This window comes from Ambystoma mexicanum, chromosome 1q, assembly GCF_040938575.1.
Source record: "Ambystoma mexicanum isolate Mex_15411 chromosome 1q, UKY_AmexF1_1, whole genome shotgun sequence".
NCBI classification, from domain to species: Eukaryota; Metazoa; Chordata; class Amphibia; order Caudata; family Ambystomatidae; genus Ambystoma; species Ambystoma mexicanum.
The window spans coordinates 1,215,298,960-1,215,319,248 of record NC_090922.1 but is presented as its reverse complement, the minus strand read 5'-3'; positions in this window follow the sequence as shown (position 1 = coordinate 1,215,319,248).

Here is a 20,289-nt window from a genome sequence, read left to right as displayed (position 1 = left end):
AGTGACTCCACCTATGTTGTAGGCAGCCAAACATGTAAGCAAGTTATAACCGCAGAAAGGTTGTTGTTTGTTAATTGTTGGAGGTATTTACTGAAAATTTCTATTAAGAATCTTTTACCTTACCCCGCTTCACCACTTACATACAGCAGCACAGGTTTGTAGTTGTCACAGGTGCAAGTTTTATTTTCCTGCTGTATACCATGTTCAATGGTTTTACTTACTTCTACAAAAATGGTACGCTGCTGATCGTTTAGTTGGGATTTAAGTACGTCCAACACTTCTGTAGAGTGCTCATACTGAAGCATAGTGGTGGTTACCTCCGTATTGGCTAATTCTGCCTCATTTGCTATGAGTGGCTCTCCAAGTGGTTCTTGGTTGCCTGTTACTGAAGGTTCACTGCTCTCAGAAGTCTCTACAGTTAGTTGTACTTGAAGTTCTTCTTGTTGGCATTCACTGCTCAATATGGTTTTGTACCGTTTACAGTCTTCATCTGTAATTGTACTTTCAGTGGCTTTGAAAGCATCGTCATAGGAGGTGTAGGTGGCTAATAAATCTTCTTCTTTTCTCCATGGTTTAAAAAGTTTCAATAGAGCCATGTAGTACAGTTCTTTGTGTTGAGGAGTTTTTAAGGCCAGCCTCATATGATTAATTAGGCTACATTTGGTAAGTCTCACCAGTCTGCTTTCACAACTTTCCACTCTGTATCTACCTTTTTCCTCATTTGGTGTAATGTTGTTTTTGTTTAAGAAGTTTTGGGCTACCTGGTACAAGCACAAGGCTTCTAAAGAACTACTTCTGTTTGGGTAGTATGTGTCCAATAAGTTGTTCTTCAAAATGTCCTGGCTGATGGGATCGCTTTTGGCTATTGTTTGTATGTCTTCGTACGATTAAGGTACTCTTCTTCTGGATGAAGCAGGCCCAACGCTTAGCCAAACTATGTTGTCTGATTGCCCATATAAGGCTGTGACGGTTAAGCGGTCAGTGGCTTCGTAGCTGCTACATTCTCTAAGAGACAGCAATTTAATGGCAAAGCTGTACAATTTTTGTGCCAGTGTTTTGTCAGAGGATATGTCATCTCAGAGGTCTTTGAGCTCTGTTTTCTCTGCTTTGGTTAAGTAGGCGGTGACATATCGTGAAACAGCAGTGGAATTGTCTGGAATGTACTGTACATCGACATTGGCATTCCATAAGAGGGCAATAATTTCATTGTAATCATTGATGTACTTTGATGCTTCAGTGCTTTTTATGCAGTATGTGTTTTTAGGAGATTTTCCTTTGACACTGTGTCGAACCGAAGAGATTAAGCTGTTTACTTGGCCTGTTGTTGAAACTGGTCTAGGGAAACCAAAGCAACATTTGGTGTAGTATTTGCCTCTGTTCTTATATTTGCGTCGACAATACTTGCCACACTTGTGTCTTTGGAATTGCGAAATGTGGGCTCGTAGGTCACTATGGGTACTTTCTCAAGGGATTTCGCAAGTGACATATTTGTGAATGAACTGCAAAACAGTTTTATCACTTTCCTCACCAAATGTAGGAGCATTTGTACTCCACAAAAGAATGGGGATGTGTGGTGCTCCTCTGGCTTGATATTCTTTTCCCTAAAAGAAGTGTTCCACTTCTCTGAGGAGAGGAAGTGTTTTATTGCAAATGAAGTGCAGCATGGCAAGGAAGCAATGATGAAAGTAGTGTGAAACATTTACTGGACTGAGAGAGCACAGCTCTCCTGATGTTTTCATGTCTACACCTGTTTTGTTTTTGTTTGCTATGCATAGGAAAGTGTGCAAGTCTTCCCACGCATACTCAGCACAACTTAAAGTGACAAACCATGTGGGAGGAGCAAGGTTCAGTAGCATACACTGTATATCTGCGTGCCGTCGGAACCAGTACTCTTTCGTACCACGCATGTTTGTCAAGAAATTTGTAACACTTGACTGTAAAACTTCTTTCTTCTCTTGAACCTTTTGAAGAAGTTGTGTACCAGACATGTTTTGGAAATGGGAACCTGTTTTTAATGTGTGGGCAACTCCATAACATAGCGTTGCTAGTTCACTTTGAAAGAGCAGGTGGAATATGTACTCCGCGTTCTGTCTAAATCTAGGGTCTTCAGAATACATTGGTGAACAGTGGTATTCTGATGCTATTTGTGTGCTTCTTGCATCATATCTTCCACCTTTTCCAGTGAGGAAGAGTAGAGGAAAGGTTTGTGCTTCCACACTTTTTTCCCATATGCTGATTGACGCTCCTTTGGCTTGCCGCATTTAATATGTTTCTATTGCATCGTCCATGGTGTCTTTGGAGTGCAGTGGGTGAATTGTATAGTGGTCTAAAATACTGGAGGCTGCACTAGGATCTAGACGCTCAAATTGGCCACTTGTTGAGGAGTCCTGAATTATTTTGGTTGTTTCTCTCAGGTTTTCTTGAATGTTTATTTCCTTGTAGTATTCATTGTTTTCTTTAAGGTACTGCAACGCCTCTCTAACTTTGGCTTAGTCCACTAGGGGTTGACAATTTTTTTTTTCTTTTCAGGTACACCATTCACCAGGATAATCAAATATTTGTGTATTGACCTTTGCACTCGTAGAGTGTCTACATTTTCTTTGATATTTAACGGTAAATTGACTACTTTACCACAAATGCCTTTCAGTAATTCGGTGAGAGGTAATTTTACAGTTTTCGTTGATGATGTATTATTGCTTGAAATGGATGCACTGCCTGTAATATAATGCTCACATACAAATTAATCTGCTGCAGTGCGTTTGGCAGTGGAAATAGTTCCAAATTAGTACTAATTGCCCATGAAGGCCATTGGCTATTGTCAAGTTTTGCAGTGCAGTATGTGCACAGTATGGAGGTGTTGGTAATTTCGTACTGTTTTCTGCTAGAAGGTACAGAGCTAATTGAAACCATTGGGATTCTTAATTGCATTCTATTTTCTGCATTATATCTACAGTTTTGGTGCTCTTTTTATAGAAAGTTCTACGACAACACACACATACTTGGTTTGGCATTTCAGCAGAAGTGCTTTTGAACTTTTGTATTTCTTTTCTGTATGTGTGATATAAAATGTTGATAGCTGCACTGTTGTCAGTACTGTTGCCTGCAAATGTTGGAGTGTTAAACTGGTCTTCAGTTCCACAGTATTTCCTTTGGATGTGCTGAATTTCATCGAGCACTTGTTTGGCTATACCGTGCAGGAGAATATCATTTAAATGTTGGAGTGCTAAAGTTGGGGTTTTTGCGTAGTACAGTTTCTACACTAGATTTCTGACTGTTGAATGGTAGGTTGCTGACATTTTAATACGGTGGAAGGTGCTTTTACAAGCTGTTCCAGCAATACAGGCTAAGGAATGTCCTTGTATTCCAATGTAGTTGTGCACTGGACAGGAGTCCATAGTTTGCAGTATTTTCATTCTTCTTTTGTCGTTGCTTTTGAAATACTGATTGAGGAATTACTGCACATTTTTTATTAGGCTTTGGCGACCATTGCACATCGATATGCAAGGCCATTTGTAGGTGAGGCGTGTTGGTTTGGTGGATTAGAGAGTGACATCTAAGTTTGATGGGGAGATTTCTTAAAGCAGTGTTTCCTCTTCCATTATGGTATTGTGTATTTGTTCATACCCACGTCCACTCCAATGTAAGGCAATTTCGTTAGTGTGTTGCTGTTTGTATGATTCTTCATTGAAGTATGGTTCTGTGTTGGTGGTGTGACTCCACTCACCTGCACAGTTGTGGCCAAAGGTATCTATGCTCAGGTTGCGTTTGTTTCGAATTTGGGCTTGCAATTAACTAATTAATCTTGTTAGTGGTTTCATTCTCTTCAAAATTACTATAAACAATGTCCGGTTCATGCTTATAGCACTGTCTACACGAGTTTCTAGGATTACTTTTCTGCGGTAGATTTTGAGGGTTGAGCGTGATTTCTGTCCTCTACTTGTAAATTCCTGAAGGACTCTTGTGGAACATTTTTTGTAAAATTACTTTTTTAGGATGCTTGCTTGTGATTCTTTTACCATTTGTATGTGCTCTATTAGCAGTAGTGTGTGTTCTACTGTATGTAGTGGTTTTCTTTACATTCTCACATTTTGCAAGATCGACTACATTGCCTTTACTGGTTTTCCTTAATGACTGAATTACCTCTTTTCCTTCACCTTTATGTTCACGTTGAGCTTGCAGTGGATGGCAACTTTCTGTGTTTGTAGGTTGTGTGGCTCTCTTTCTGCGTTGCTGTCTACGGAATTGCAGTTTGGTAGGCATTGTGTAGTAGCTATTGGCGAAGAAAGGGAAGTGTGGGTGTGCACCTTTTCACATGCATATATGTGTAATGTACGTCAGTGGGTGAATGGGAGGGTAGGCAGCTATTAAATTGCAAGTGTGTGGCTGTGCAGTGCTGTGTAAGGTTAGGTTGGGACACTATGTTAGTATGTAGGCACCTGTAGAGGTGTGAGAAGTGACATATTGCAGGATGGGCACACATTTATATGCTGCAGTACAACAATAGTGCACTCGTTTAGTAAGACATACAAGAGTATTCTGGTATTGTAGTTACATTGTTGATTGCAGAGAGCAGGTTTATTGTGGCTGTATTTTGAAGTGCACACACCAGTGGCTTCCCAGAGACAGGTGGGTACTGCTCCTGCATAAGAAGACAGTAGGAAAATATGTTGGCTAATGACATAGTGCTTACATTTGTAGATTACATTTTTCAAAACTATAGGGGGATGTCTTGGCAGGAAGATGAAGTGTGCGTGTATGAAAGGAAGGTGTACAATATGGAGGGCACTTGGGAGCACAAGCATGTTTGTTAAGGCAGTAAGCGGGCTATTTGGGAGTTTAGTATATCACTTGTTATGAAAAACGTTTGTGTATTACTGTAGGCTTATTTACTTCTCAAATGTAGTAGTGCACATTGTGGAAGGATGAGACAAAAGGTGCGGAAAGATGTACATAGTGCAAAGCACAATGTTTTCAGACGTCCATTTGCATGCAGTTCTTTGCATGTGTATGCTTAGTACATGAATACAGGCATTGCTTTTGAGTTTTAATTTCATTATGCACATTTACGACTGTTACTGTTGTGAATGTAGCGATAACTGTTTTTATTGCTTAACTGCTGTTGTTATGTATAACGTGCGGGTGGAAACTGTCGTTATGCTTGAAATGCATGCACTTTGTACAGTTTGGTGGGAAAGGCTGCCTGATAGTTTTGTGTGCAGTTTGTACAAATTGAGCACCGGTGGCTTTACCTTACAGCCTTCCCTGCTCGGCTTTGCCTCTCTGCCCTCTCCCCCTCCATTTAAAGCAGGAAGGGAGGGGCAGGCAGAACGAGGCAGCAAATGGGCACATGGGCCGGCGGCGGTCAAATTTGCGGGCTGATTTGTTGTTGCATCCATGGCAACCATGTGCGCCATTTTAGGGTGCATCGGAGCCACTGTGGAGCATGCGGCAGGCAGTAAGATGAGAGCGGGACACGCAGAGGTTCCAAAATGAACTGCAGCAGCTGATCCAGCCTCCAGCTGGTCGGCGTAGAGTCATGCTCGCAGCAAAGGTGCAAAAAGCACCGGTGTCCTTACCTTACGGCCTTCCCTGCTCGGCTTTGCCCCTCGCCCCTCTCCCCCTCCATTTAAAGTAGGAGGGGAAGGGCAGGCAGAACGAGGCAGCAAATGGGCACACGGGTTGGCAGTGGTCAAATTCACAGGCTGATTTATTGTTGTTGCATCCATGGCAACCATGTACGTCATCCTAGGGTGCATCTGAGACGCTGAGGAGCATGTGGCAGATGGTAGGATGAGAGCGGGACACACAGAGGTTCCAAAATGAACTGTAGCAGCTAATCCAGCCTTCAGCTGGTCGGCGTAGAGTCGTGCTCACAGCCAAGCTGCTAAGAGCACCGGTGGCCTTACCTTACGGCCTTCTCTGCTTGGCTTCGCCTCTCAGCCCTCTCCCCCTCCATTTAAAGCAGGAGGGGAGGGGCAGGCAGAACGAGGCAGCAAATGGGCACACGGGCCGGTGGCTGTCAAATTTGTGGGCTGATTTGTTGTTGTGTCCATGGCAACCATGAACGCCATCTTTGGATGTATCAGAGCCGCTGAGGAGCATGCTGCAGGCGGTAGGATGAGATCGGGACACACAGAGGTTCCAAAATGAACTGTAGCAGCTAATCCAGCCTCCAGCTGGTCGGCGTAGAGTCGTGCTCGCAGCCAAGCTGCTAAGAGCACCGGTGGCCTTACCTTACGGCCTTCCCTGCTCTAGTACAGGTCATCCTCAACACGTATTAAGTACACAGAATACTATTGGTTCTTAAACTATAAGGCCCTTCGTTATATGGCCCTCTATAATTGGTTGACATGCTTCATGCCATGCCTGGAACATCCGGCTCACTAGCAGCATGTAAGCTCAGACCCAGGTGCCAGGGGGAGAACCTGACTTCACCTCTCCATCCAATTAGTCCTGCATCTCTCATCGCCTTCTGCCTTGTAGCTTGTCTTTTAACTTAGCCTTGTAGTAGTTTCGCATCTCTGGAATTACAAGGGAGTATGGGTACATGCTTATCACAGTTCTGGTCCACATGCCCACCTCCTATTTTTATCCTTGGCTCACGTGACAGAAGACCCTGATTTTGCCCATTTCAAAGCATTTAATTGTATTGATTGAATAAAGGTTGTACTCATGGTGTTCCATCCTTGTGCCTTAATCAAGGGATGATCCAGCTTCTCACGTTTTCTGCCTTTGAGAACAGATAACCAGTTTTTTGCTGGTTCTGGTCTTGATATCAGGCCAAGCAGCCTTTCTTGCTACCTTCATACTCCCAGCTAATTCTTTGCTGCAACAGTTTTCGATCCTTTTTCTCCGTGGGTGTGAGTTTACTAAATTTGTGATACCGGTGTCCAGTTCATTTTTGTATATATATATATATATATATATATATATATATATATATATATATATATATATAAATACTTTGGTGGCTTTGCCTGCAATCTATTCTCTACATATAGCCAGCTTCTATGATCACTTAATCTACTTCCGTTACGGCGTCTGCACAGTTATTAAACAGTTTGCATCTTCTTTTCTGCACAGGAAAGTTTACTCGATTCCTTGTTTCGTCATCAGATTCCATAGAGTCCATACATCCTCTTCAATCAACTTTCACAGTGCATCAAACTCATCTTCGTGATGTCACCAGCTTCTCTTCTTCTTGTTTTCATATTCCTTCGGTGATCTTTTCCAAGAGATTATCCTCTCTTCGGGCATACATTTGGTATGGCTTTCTTAACAGATACCCTTTCTCTAACATTTGTCGCGGTACGGCTACAATTACTGGTATCAAACATGGTGCAAGTTCAGGCTTCCAATATACACGTAGTGGGGGGCAGAACTTTCTGTAGAGGCATTTGGCTGCTCCTCTACAATAGTTTGTGTATGTTATGCCATGGGAGTGCAAGAGGTCGGAGAGAGGTTTAGTGAATATATTGTACAAAGTGGGAGAGATGCAAGAGCCTTGTGGGACTCCACACTTGATTTGGACTGGTGGTGCGCTCGCATTTCCTGCAAAGACTCATTCCTCCTCACTCCTCACTTCCTTCTCAGACGGAGGTGGTAATCCAGGTTGTGGCTTCATGTGAAAATGGGGCTGAGGTGGTCAGGTGATGGTACAGGATTGTGTGGTCTACCAAGTCGAAGACAGCAGAGAGATCTAGGAGGAGCAACGGTGCTGGTTTCCCTTCATCCCTGATTTCATACATTTGTTTTATTAGATCAAGGAGCGCTGACTCAATACCAGGTCCCGGTCAGAAACCAGGTTGTCAGACTCCTATGATGAGGTTGTTTTCCAAGTGGCGTTGGATTTGGACGTAGGCTGCTCTGTCCAGGTTTTTTAGCAGGAAGGGGACAGTGGTAATTGAACGGTAGTTGTTAGGGAGTGTACAGTCAAGTGTAGGCTTTTTTAGGAGTCGGAGACCCAGGCCTCCTTGAAGCAGAGTGGAACAGTGCCAGCTTTGAATGAGGCATTGATGAAAGCTGTGAGAAAAGGGGTGAGGAATTCTGCAGAGTCTTTAATGAGCGAGGCAGGGCTGATATCACCTTTACATTTCGAGGGTTTGAGGCTCTTTAGAATGTGAGAGTTTTCTGCTTTGGTGATTTCATGAAAGTTGAATAGAGGCGTGCTAGGTTCTGAAGATGTTTGGAGGCTGATGTTGACAATGGTTGTGGTGTGGGTTTGAAGGTGGATCGTTTTGTGAGTATTGTCTTATTTTGATTGTCCATTTTTTGTGACATGGCATTTTGGATGCTGCAGCACCACTTATTGTCTGTTAGGAATGTGGATGGTGGTGTGTCGGGATTTTCTAAGTCTTTTAGTATGGTGAAGAGTTCTCTGGTGGCAGATTTTGAATTGGCAATTCTGTCATTATAGGTGGTAGCTTTTCCATTGATGATGGCTTCTTTGTAGAGTGTGGCTGCATTCGTAAAGGCTAGTTTCAGGTTGGTGGCACTGGTTATTTCCAGGCTGTTTAAGCAGTCTGTTTGTTAGATCGGAGTTCCCGGAGGTCTGGGGTAAACCAGGAGTTAATGTGTCTTCTGGTTAGGCTTTTTTAGTGCTAGGGGGCCAATGATATTGTTTGCAGTGGTGAGGGTTCTGGTGGAAAGGTCAGCAAGGGCGGAGGGGTCTTGTCAGCCAATGTGCTTAGGTTTGAGGGTATCAAGGTGTGGGAGAAGGCGGGATTTGTGAGTTTACATGCTCTGCGAGCCCAGGTGTGGGGTAGCAGGGTGGTAGTAGGTTTGGTGTGAAAGCAGGGGAGGATGTTGAAGGCAATAATATTGCGGTCTGTCCAGGGAAGGGCTTGTTAGATCTAATAGAGACAGGGCAGTTGAGATGGGTGATCCAGACCAGGGTATGTCCCTTGTCATGGGTGGGGGTGTTGATGCACTGGCTAATGTCCAGCGGCGTAAACCAACTGGTGAGGGATGAGGCTTGCCGGCCGTTGGGGTCGTTAAAGCCCAGATTTAGGTCCCCTAGGAGCATAATTTTAGACAAGGGTTTTATGTTGTCACTGCCCAGGTTGAGAAGGTCTCCTTCGAATTATAGGGTGGAGCCTGTTGGGCGGTAGATGAGGTGGATAGTGATGGTGATTGTCAGTAAGGGAGATAGTTTTGCGTATTGGATGTTGCAGTTTCCAAGGTGTCCGGACATTTCGTCGAAAGACATTTCGTCGAAAGTCATTTGGTCGACGGAATTTGGTCGAAAACTAAATGGTCGAATTTTCTTTTTATTTATATATATATTTTTTAGGTTTTAGTTTAGGGGAAAAAAGGGTTTTTTAGAAAAAAAGGGTTTGGGGGGGAACCCCCCCCAAAAAAAAAAGTGAAAATAAAAATGAAAAAAAAATTTGACCATTTGGTTTTCGACCAAATGGTTTCGACCAAATGTCCTGTCGACCATTTGTTTTCGACGAAATGTCTGGTAACCAGTTTCCAATATAGGAGACAAATGGTCTCATGCATAGGTGGTCTTTGGCTATGATTGCTACTCCTTTGCCTCTTGCGTTGGATCTGTCATTTCTGAGTATGTTGTATCCGGCCAGAATTTCCAGGGCATAAGCAGAACCTGAGGTGGCATGGAGCCACGTTTCAGTAACCATGAGGACATCAAGGTTGTCAGATGTAAGGAGGCCATGGACATAGGGAGCAGGCAATGACCATGGCCAGGTTGAGAGAGGTCATGGCAGGTTTGGTTGTAGTGTAGTTGTCTACAGTATTAGGGGCAAGGAAGGTAGATGCGTTTGTTTCTGGTTTGTCAGGGGCAGGGCAGGTCCCTGTTTTCTGTTGATTGACAAAACAGTGCATTGGTCAGGGCAAGCCAAGGCCTTACTAATAATGCAATATCTAGTGTCAATTTGATTAGCAGCAGTGTTTGGTTCACGGCATGTTATGGCATTTCTAACAGCACAATTGCTAGCATCACATTGACTAGCAACAGTGTTTGGTTCAGGGAGTGTTATAGCATTTCTAATAGCACACTTTCTATCATCACATTGATTAGCAGCAGTGTTTGGTTCAGGCCATGTTATGATTTCTAATATCACAATTTCTAGCATCACATTGATTAGCAGCAGTGTTGGGTGCAAGTCAGGCTGTGGCATTATTGGAAGTACATTTGTTAGCATCACTTTGAGTAACATCAAAATTGGGTTCAGGACATAAAGTGGCATTTCTCGAAACATATTGACAGGCAGCAGTAGTTGGGCCTGGGCAAGCCATGGGGTTAGCCAAGTCCGGAGGGTTGACGATTGAATGTGACAAGGTGCGGGGTAGGGTAACAGCCCCAAAATATTGATTGGCCTGTTGTGTAAGTATGATAGGCTTACATGTGGGTGCCCAAAGTGGCCGGGCCTGTGGTGACTGTTTTTGCGCTAGTTGAGTATACGGCAGGGTGGACGGAGTTGAGGCAAAGGCTGGGGGCAGTGCCAGATTTACACATGGAACTGGAACTGGGTGAGGTGCTTGAGGCACATCGGTCATTAAGGGTGCCTGAAGGTATCATGGGGCACTTTGTTTGACCAAAGTTATGGGGGCCCACAGTGCAAGTCTTGCTATGGTTGGTCAAATGCAAGGATACAGAGCGGCAGGGAGCGGGCTCTTCTGGCTTAGTTCCATGGATAGTAGGAGGGCAATAGGTGGACCTGGTGAGTGGCAGGTTCTGGACTGCAGGCAGTGATTCCTTCGTGTAGGAGAAGGGGTGCTGTTTTAGTGAGGTTGGGCTGGCTTTGGAGCAGGGAAAACCATGTGGAGGTGGTCAGTGTTGCACTGGTAGGGTGTGAGATGTTTCCCCGGTTGGATATGCATTGCGGTCGGGACTGCCAGGGCTGGGCACTTATGGATGCTTTGGAGTGGGATTAGTAAGGGTGTTGACATGGGGAGGTGGCTCTGGGAAACTGTGTAAGCTGAGGGGTGGTTCTGTACAGCTCCGGGACGTTGCAGGAGGTTGTTATAGTATTTGTTGCAGGAGGTTGCTATAATACACACATTTTTTACAATATTTGGCAAAGCCCCAAAAAATACCTGAAATCATACTTGTTTGTGGGATCTGGTAAATCTATTATCACTTCCACAGCATCAACTTTGGGACTATACCCTTTACGACTCACTAAATCCCCCAAATGCTCAATTTGCTTCTATCTAAACGTACACTTGTCCATCTCTATGCTCAAACCTTTTGCTCGCAATCTCTCCAATGCCAACTTCAATCTGCAATCAAGGTCCTCACTCCCCTTTCCATAAATGATGATATTGTCTTGATAAACCAAAGTCACTTTCAATCCCGTCAAGATGGACATCATAGCTCTCTGGAGCACTATTGCTGCTGATGCAAATCTGAACAGCATTCTCTGATAGCGATACATTGCGAAAGCTGTCATGAAAGCTGCAAAATCCCTGCAGTCAAGTCATCTGTCAGTTTTATCTGATTATAAGCACTCGAAAGGTATAACATTGTGAAAAAATCTGCCCCTTCTATGCAATTCAATGGGCCTCATTACGACCCAGGCAGTAAGGGGTTAACAGCGCCGTAAAAGGTGTTGCCGCCGTTAAACCCTTACCGCCTAATAACAGAGGTCCCTTTGCGGGTCCCGACCTTAACGGCTGGTTTTACCAGCCGTTAAGGAAGGAACCCGCAAAGGGACTTTTTAGGTAATTACAGTACCGCAATTTGCGGTACCATAATTACCGCCTTCCCCACTACCATTGAGCCCTATGGGGGCAAAAATGGGAATGGGGAAGGGCCAATGGTGAATGGGGAATTGCCGCCCTGCCAACCTTGGAATGGAGTGATAATTCCGCCATTGACCATGGCGGAGTTGGTAAAATACTGACGTCAACCATGGCGCTAATAGCGCCATGGTTAACGCCAGGGTCGTAATGAGGCCCAATATCTCTGGAATGATTGTCATTGGGAAGTTGTCAATGTATGTCCTTGTTTAAATCCCTTAACTCCCCACAAATCCTCAGTGTACCATTGTTTTTCATTGCTACTACTATTGGGCTTTCCCACCAAGATGATTGAATGTTCTCAATCCCCTCGTCCTTTTCCAATCTTTCCAATTCCTCTTCTACCTTGTCTATCAGTGCAAATGGAATGGGTAGAGTCTTTTTGTGGATGACAGGTACTGCATCTGATTTCAATATTATTTTGTGGGACTATGCCTTAAATTAGCCCAACTCTGCTCAGCTCACACCCAACAGATTGTTAGTGTCTCCAGTGGCCTTGATATATACAACTGCCTAAGGATTGCATGGATCCAATCTTATTCTGAATGCTGTTTAGTCTTTCCATCCAAGTGCATTTACTCCTTTTCTTGCAGCATATATTTTCCACTCTGGCAGAATGCTTTTGAATTGAACCATACTCTTCATCAAACAAGTAATGTCTATTGCTGACCCTTCTAATCCTTCAGGATTCGTTACGTTAGACTTTTGTAACTTCATTCTGAGCCCTGTGCCCTTTAACTCTTCCCTCTTTCTCTTTGTGATGATTGTGTACGGTGAACAACTGTCCACCACATCTTCCATTTCCAGTTGTCTATTGTTATCTCACAGCTTGGGCATTAGAGGTTCTGTCCATAGCTCACTGTACTACTACCATTCAATTATCTTCTGAGTCCTAATCTTCCTGCACCATTGATACCCTCTTCTTGTTCCTGCATACATGAAGCACAAGTCTGCCCTATAGCTGGACATTTTCTTGAGTTTTGCATAATGTCCAATTCTGGCACATCTGAAGCATTTATCATTTTCCTTCCCTTCTCCCTTGTACTATCTTTTCTTTACTGGTTTTTTGTAGTCTTTGTTTTCTTGTTATTTGTGTCTCAACATCATCTTCTTTGCACTCTCCCTTCAGAATATTTGATTATTCTTTTTCTTCCGGATTACGCTTACTCTTGCATGTGCTCCCTTATCGCTTTATTCTCTGTCAGTGCCTGTTTTGCTTCGTTTTTCTTGATTTTGATTTCCTTTGAGCACAGTTGCATGTGCTCGATTTTCTTTGCTATCGCTATGGTTCCTGAAGTGATGGGTCACCACACATCCATAGATGCTCTTGTACAGAATTATCTTTGGTATGTACTATTATTTGATCTCTGATCAACTCCTCCATTGCTATGCCAGCACCAAAACCGAAAGGTATTAGCTAATTTCTTCAAAACTGAGACATATTCCTCAATAGACTCTTCTGCTTTTTCTATCCTCATATAGAAGTTAAATCTATCTATTGCGATGTTGGTCTCAGGAGCATAGTATTTATCCAATTGTCTTATAGCTCTTTGTTGTGATGTGATTTATGAGGGATTATAGAACATGGAGTGATGATATGTCATAAAAGAAAAAAATAATTTGGCAAAATTGTCTTCGGCAAAAGAACTGGATGGAATCACATAGATCTAAAGCTTTGAAGGGATTTTCCTGCACAATGCCAAGTTTTGAGCCACATTCTTTGAATACATGCCAGGGTGGATGTTTCTCCAAAATTGACAGAGAGAACAATTTCCATTCTAATCACTGCTGGGCCGGGTAACCTGCCTATGGACCTGTCCCCGAACCTGTTGTGCAACGACTTTGTCCAGACAGATGTGTAGACTCTCCACTTGTTGGTCCAATAGAGGTCCTGGAGGCCTGTCTGCTGTTTGTTGCCAAGAACTACCTCTTTTGTGACATGAGAAGCAGATGTTTCCCCATTCCCAACCAAGTCATTGGGCCTCATTATAAGTTTGCCAGTCCAGTAACAACGGTACCAGTAAGCTTGCTGGTAACATTGTTACAGGACAGGCAAACTAAGAGTTCTGCTCGCGGGTGCCTTCCCGCCAGCCAGGTCTGACCTGGTGGCCGTACCTGCGAGCACAGCATGGCGGTGCATCCAACCTCCCCATTCCCATTTGAGCCCTATGGGGCTTAAATGGGAACGCGGAGCATTTTTTTCCGGCGCCCACGAATGAGCAATTACCAGGTCCTGTGGGGCTGTAATGACCCGGTAATTGCCCATTCGCGGGTGCCGAAAAAAAAATGATTTCAGCGGAAACCGTGCCTGTTATACCGGCACCGGTACCGCCGGTATTGTAATGACCCCATTCTAACACTCACAGGACCTGATCCACAAACTATTTTAAATGGGTATTTCATTTCATTTAATGTATTTATTGTTATACAGTTTAAAAAAAAAACATTTAACATATCACCTGTCAGAATAAATACAAATGAAAACACACAGGGCCACATCACAAGTTGGGTGGTAGCCCTTAGATGCAGAGGTAACACTATTACCGCTGCATTTAAGGGTCCGCCCAAACATGGGTCTGGCGTGTTTACCCTCAGCTCAGAGCTGGGGGTAAACGCGCCAGAAAAATTCCCATTTTCGGGCGCTATTACCGCGCTAATTGTGGTGAAAATTCCCCATTGGGTCCAATAGACCCAATGGAGAATTGGGAATTACAGTTACCACCCAACCCTTGATCTGCCGCTAATAGCGCCAAACTGGTTGGTGGTTATGCTATTAGCACTCGCGGTAACCTGGCAGTAATAGTGCAGGGATACCTCCCAACTGGTGATGAGGCACACAGTATTCCTAATATTGCAGTTCACAATAGTTTTAAAATGCAAAACACACTTCATACTAATACACTAACACTAAATTATTTCAACTGCAAACAATTTAAAAAGCACGTAGCTGCCAATAATACAGAAGTGGTTCTACCTGCCAAACATAGTGGCATAAAAGAGACACATGTCATATTCGATAGAACAGGTAAAAACCGTCTAAAGTGCTGTTGACTAAAACCCCGTAAAGATGTACATGACGTTATCGGTGGTCGAATGTTTCAACAGTATTTGATAAACCACAAGACTGACACATACATTGATCCGTCATTATCATGTTGTAGAGTATCATAATCTCTTCAGTCAATATTTGATTCATCTGAAACGTGAAAACAAGTCGCCTAATTAGTTTTCTGGTGTACTAGATATGGGGCGACTGCTTGAATGGTTTTAAAATTGGGTGGTAAATGAGCAAGGGACTCAAGTGCGTTAAAATAATCCATTGTGTTAGCCCAGTCTTTTTTTATAGAGGAGATTCTTTACTCTTACTGAGTTCACTTTGAGGTCTTCTACCGTAAAACCGAAGTCAACAGGCAATTCGTCACGATTCTGAAAATTCCAACATCCATACTTTCCTTTGCTCAACATCACCTTGTTGATTTCCTCATATAATGAGGGAGTGCAGGGTGGACTAAGAAACTTAAAATAAAGCGCAAGGTATCTCCACTGGGCACAACCTCTAAGTGATATTAAGCCAAGTTCATATCACATAGCAGCTATTGGAGTACCCTTAGATAATTGAAGTACTCTTCTGCACATTCTGCTTCTAGTCCAGAAAATAGATTTAATTCCCAGAATGGAAGAATTTCAAATTCATAAGTACCTTGTGGAATTTTAAAAGAATTTGAAGCAAGCCTCATGTGGTGTGCCATCTGGATGTACGGTCAGCACAAATGTGGCTATCTACAAAATTGGTAACTAAGACTCGCTTGTATCATAGATCAAACAAGCAAGGTGCCCTTTTGCCATCAATGTTTACTGTTCTTCTAACAAATGATCTGAGCTTGGGCAACCTGTCCGGTGCAAAGCTGTTGGAGGGTTTGGAGTGCACAGCCTAAAGAGCTCAAGGAAGGACTAAGGGAACCCGACCTGACGAATAAAACAATTACCCCGTATAACTTTTCTTCATTTGCTGACAAACTGTTGCCAAAATAACAGTTGTGCCTAAGGTAAATAGGCAAGGCACCATTTCATCTGTTGGCTTTCGCAACGGAGACTCACGGATATCAGCACGTGAGCAGTGAATCACCAACAGTGATGAGTGCATGGGGATTTTGGTTCCGGACTAACATGATGTACTCGGAAAGGAGTCTGTCCTAGAACTAGCTCCCACCTCGATGTTGGGGGTGAATGTCTATAAAACTGCTGAGGCACAGTCTAGAGCTGTGAGCCCCCTGGGCGTGACTCATCCTAATACAATTGAGCTAGAAGCTACCTGAAGTGGTCTGTCGTCCCTCCCGGACCCACAGCAGCATGGAGGTAATGGGCCAGGAACAGGGCTTGGTCAATTGACCACTGAATCAACTTTCCAGTCTGTGAATAGTCGGCCTAGTCCCTCTCTGTCAAATCACAACCAGTTTACTGCTAATGGGCCTTCTGACGAGCAGCCCTTCTGTCAAGAATACACAAATCCCTCAAACAGGAGAGAAAAACTGTACTTACTTTCCATAATGTCGACCATCACCATAGCATTGGCACCATTCACCAAACTTTACGAACAACTGAATGACACACTTAAGGATCACATGACGTTACTGGCCATGACACACTCAACCGTAAATCAGTGTGTCCCAAGCCTGAGGCAACTGACATCTGAAGATCATTGAATTTAGTGATGAAAGGCGGATGAATTCTGTCTACCTTCACATCAACTCCCCTGTTGTCAAAAACATGTTGTCTACTGCAACGGAAAGCCTTGTAATGTTGGGTATTGACCTAACTACTGTAATCTGCATGGATTCTGAACCTGTTTGCTCATCCCAACCAGCTGCACAGCCAAACAACTTAAGCAATGTCATTACAGGATACAGCTCAGTTGAAGCTGAAAACAGGATGGATCCCAGCTGAGCCAGGTCTAAAACTAAATGTCACATATCAAATGGAGGTCTCTTCCCGACAAGCGGGCTGCACTAAAATGACCTTGGCCACACCCAGATACCAAGAACCAAATCAACAGACTGGTCTTGGCTGTCAAGAGCATTATCATCTCAGAAAAATCTTTAGCAATCTAGTCAAGTTCCTGATGTGATGTGCTGGGAATCAAATACAGCAGAAATCTCCCTGACCCCTTCCCACCTAAAGTTAGCCTCATGGAACACGCAAGGTTTTATTCGCCTGACTAAACCCAGTGGAACAAACCTGGGTGATTACGATTTGATCTGCCTACAATAGACGTGGATAAGAAAGACTCCCATCCTTGATAGCTTTGAAATTTCAATAAGCTCGGCTGTCAAAGGAAGAATAGGGCGCCCATCAGCTGGTCTCTTGACAGCGGTAAAATTGGGCAGCTCTTTAAAACTCTTGACGACAGTTTCATCGAGTCTCCTGGTCAAGAACTTGCGATCAGCTGGGAGCCCAGGGAACTATCATGAAGCATAGGAAATTCAACTAAATTAGTAATAATCAACGTGTATTGGAACCGCGTTCTGATCTCGAATGAAGCCTTTATAGATCAAGTTGCAGTCAAGTTGGATGACGCAAACACAAATCAACAGTCTAAATATGTCATTATTTGTGGAGACCTAAACATCTCGGATTTAGCAGAGAATAGGCATGGTCGAAACTGGAATCTTGAAAACCCTGGGCACATCAGGCGGGTTATGTGGAACTCACTGATGGATTCCAGAGACATGCATCTGCTGAATGGCAACTCAAAAAGTGATATACCATCACAGTCAACATGAGAAAGCATGGTGCCTGCCTCTGTGCTCGATTACTTCTACGTTTCTAGTAACTTTTTACCCTTGGTGAATAAGTTCCAAGTGGTCGAAACAACTAATAGTGACCACCACTGCCTTCTGTTAGAATGGAGGGCCGCTAGACATGGTAATAAGGAAAGCATGTCTTCAGCAGTCGACGTGTGCAATAGTGCGACACGTCTGAAATTATCCAACAATTAGATAAGGAGCTTAGCAGTGGATTTTTTAGCAATAATTTAGCACCCATCGTTCCTGGAATCCCAACTCAGTTGGCAATTGCCAGCACGCTTTCAACACCGAGCTAGGGACCCGGAGAAAAAAAGTCAGGAGGTTGGCAAGGGTAGCCAGGAAATCTGACTCACCCAAGGATCACCAAATACCACTTACGGAAAGAAGAAGGTATAAAAACTTGCTTTGCTCAATTAAACGGCAGATGTATCAGAGTGACCAAGAAGAAATGCTTCGAGCCCTAGCTGGCAGGGACCCGAAGAGCTTCTATTCACTAATAAAATTAGAACAGAGGGTGTCCAAGGAAGATCAATCTAACCCTATCACTGAAGAGAGCTGGATAAACAATTTTAGAATCCTCTACACTGTGGCTCCAAATAATGCACCAAGCGGCCATGTTTCCCAGAGTGTAGAGCCCTGGATATATTCTAATAACGCCAGAAATATTGAAATGCGAATCCAAAAGCTGAACTCAAGAGCGCCAGGGCTAGATGGGTTGAGCAAATGCATGTTTAAAGAGCATTCTGCAGTATGGGCTGACTTCATATATATATTATTGAATCAAGTAACCATCTCCCATCAAATCCCTAGTTCATGGAGGAGGGCAATAGTGGTACCAATTCACAAAAATGGAAATTTGGACAATCCCACAAACTATCGCCCTATCGCCCTCCTGGATGTAATAGGGAAGCTTTACGGATCGATCATCTTGGACCACTTCCACAGTTAGTGTCGGCAAGCCAACTGTGACGACCTGTTTCAAACGGGTTTCGTCAGGGGACTGGGAACCTCAGTGAATATACTCTCAGTTCAACTACTGAAGGGTAACCTGGGACACCACAAGTCTAGAATCTTTATGGCTTTTGTGGACTTGGTCCGTGCGCTTCATCAAATCGATTGGCGTAAATTATGGAGTAAACTTGAAAGAAAAAATTGCCCTACATCTTTACTTGAACCGATCAAGGCTATGCATTTCAACACCACACTGAGAGTGAGGCTGAACAAACCAGGCCTCCTGTCTAATGAAATCGGCACCTCGAGGGGGGTCAAACAGGGGTGTCCAATGGCACCAGCTGTTTTTAACTTTTTTTTGGAAGAGTCTTTTGTATCAACAAGATCTTTCCTATCACAGGTCGGAGGAGTTCAGTTACCCTGCTTACTGTATGTGGATGATGTCGTCTTAATCAACCAGACCCCTGTAGGCCTACAAAGACAACTGGACTCGTTACATAGTTACATTACATCAAATGGCCTTGTAATCAACAAGGAAAAAACTAAAATTTGGAGTTTTGGCAACTCTAATAAAGGGAAAAACTGTTTCTCCTGGTATTTGGACAGAGAGGGGAGCAAGCAAGTGTACTCCTTCAAATACCTGGGTGTCTGGTTAAGTGATTCAAGACCAGAAGCCCCAATAACATCACATCTGCGAGCAAAGATCAAGGACCTTACTAGTCAAGCATGTGCAGTAAACCGTAAGTTCAGCCATTTTTATTTTTATCACTTCAGCTCTTTGGTTTTACAAATCAAAAGTGGTGCCAGCTGTGACGTTCGGAGCAGAAGCTATGTTCAATATTCCTGAGTCATTATGGTCATTTCCCGAAGGCATATTTTCGGAAAAAGGTGCTGGGTGTCTCTCTATCGACACCTATAGTAATCTTTCGGAGAGAACTGGGACTCTCATCTTTGGAAAGCACTGTCGAATGGAACAGATTAGCCCTGTTCAGGAAATGCTTTATGCCATCACGTCCTGTGATTCTGGAAATGCTGCACAGAGAATTCATGGCTGCACGTAACCCAATCCTGAACAGTTGGAGACTGAAAATGATGAAACAACGGAGAATGGCGGCTCACTTGATCAGCTAGTGACTAACCCTACATGGGTAAAGAAAAGAACAAAAGAGCAGGACTGGATCTCAACCATTGAGGCAGCTGCAAGCTACCAATCTGTTGCTCTTCTGCTCCCAGAATGCTAGAAACTAAATATGGTATGTGACTATTTAAAGCGGTTTCTTGACACGAAAGTCAGGGATCAATTTTTACGACTTGCCTGAACCTCCATCCCAAGAATGAGATACAAGAAATTCGTGGACTATCACAAGGAAACAAATGTTGCTACTGTGAAGATGATTCCAAGGTTGAAACCCTGAAACATACTATAACACTGCGTCTGGCTCTTAGAGATGTACGAACCAAATACTTCAGACCTCTTCTCTCTGATTTTCAGATTTCAGACTCAGAAATTTGGTGCAGGTCCTTAATGGAAGGACGTAAGACATAATTGCAGTGGCCACATTTTTGTCTGAAATTTTGTCTGAAACTTTGCATTGAATCACTCTAAGTGGTTAGCGGAATGGACATTGTTACATTTTTAAGGATGATCTTCATTTTCAGTTTTTTGGATGTAAGATTTAGGGCCTCATTACGAGATTCGGGGTAAAAACCAAACCTTACCGGCATGGAGGCAATACCGCGCCCGGGTAGCATTGACACTGCTAACAGC